We start from the raw sequence: 1,159 nt of genomic DNA on the forward strand, positions 1-1,159 counted from the left end.
TTATTATTCCTGCCGCTCACTCTAATCGTCTTTCTACCCCCATCATTGCCATCAGCGGTCCATTCTAGATGTCGATGGCGCTCCTAGTATATTTCTGGTATAGGAGCGCCCCTGAGTTAGAGCGTCACGTGAGCGCCCGGCGGCTCGGTCGTGCGGTCACGTGCGGTGATGGGGGTCGCGTGCTGGAATCCGGAATCGGTTCTAATGTGCAAATCCTTGCGAGCACTGCTATAAGTAACAAAGATAGAACGATATTTATGTCGACTTGTGTCATCAAATGAAAAGCACCGCTAATCAGTGATGAAATTTCGAACCTGGGTATCAATCATGAAACTTTATCCCTAGGATAGAAAGTGAAAAGTGAAAATTTTAACTATTGAAGTTAATGGAGAAATTTTTCACTTTTTTCATCCTAGGAAAAAAGTTTCATGATTGATACCCTGTTCAGGAATTTGCCCCTTCCCTTATGCACATAGAAATACTCTGTCCCCGTGTAACTGTCTCATATGGATAGGCAAATCATCTCTATACGTAAGGGAAAGGGAAAAACGCTTGCCTACCTGGACTCAAAATTTCATCATTTCTGATGTACAGTATATGTAACGTGAACTATAGATTTTTTTGGTCAAAAGGTCAGTCTATCCAGGAGAAATAGAATTTCAGTTAGCATATATGTAATTGATATCGTGTCGATGAGCATTCACTTCCGTCGTGTCAGCATACTTTTATATTTCATGGATATCGTATATCGTTAGCAGGATTGCGTAAGTTAATACTTTTTTTAAACACATTAAATTAAGTTAACGTTAATGTGGCTTATAAGATTAAGTTAAAAGTTGAAGGAATAAAATATTGACTTAATAAAAATTAAATTAAGATTGAATTAATTTAAGTTTAAAAAAGTTTTAATTTTGAGGTAAGAATGTCCTAATTTTTCTTAAAATGAAATTACTTTAAAAATAATACTTATAATATAGATTATTAGATAAATTTAATTTTTTTATTTACAAGATACTTATATGTAATATAATATATTATAGGACCGTACATGTGATAACACAAACTATAGAATCGAAGCCTTACACGGTCTAGCTGGATCTTAATGCTTGTATGATTCTTATGTGAATTTATATACTACGTATGTAGTCCCACAGAAACG

General features: G+C 34.9%; 1 protein-coding gene across 4 annotated transcripts in view; it reads left to right on the forward strand.

The window, feature by feature from the left end:
• The window catches only part of LOC108761136 (polyprenol reductase), a 9,744-nt gene that overhangs the window by 4,648 nt on the left and 3,937 nt on the right, over positions 1-1,159 (forward strand). The window contains exon 2 of one of the 4 annotated variants that reach the window (XM_018507507.1): positions 633-764. The exons of the other annotated variants lie outside the window; for them this stretch is intronic. The gene's annotated coding sequence lies outside the window, so the exon portion shown is untranslated. The remainder of the gene's footprint in view (positions 1-632; positions 765-1,159) is intronic. 4 annotated transcript variants of the gene reach the window in all.

This window comes from Trachymyrmex cornetzi, unplaced genomic scaffold (genome assembly GCF_001594075.2).
Source record: "Trachymyrmex cornetzi isolate Tcor2-1 unplaced genomic scaffold, Tcor1.1 scaffold24, whole genome shotgun sequence".
In the NCBI taxonomy this organism is placed as follows: domain Eukaryota; kingdom Metazoa; phylum Arthropoda; class Insecta; order Hymenoptera; family Formicidae; genus Trachymyrmex; species Trachymyrmex cornetzi.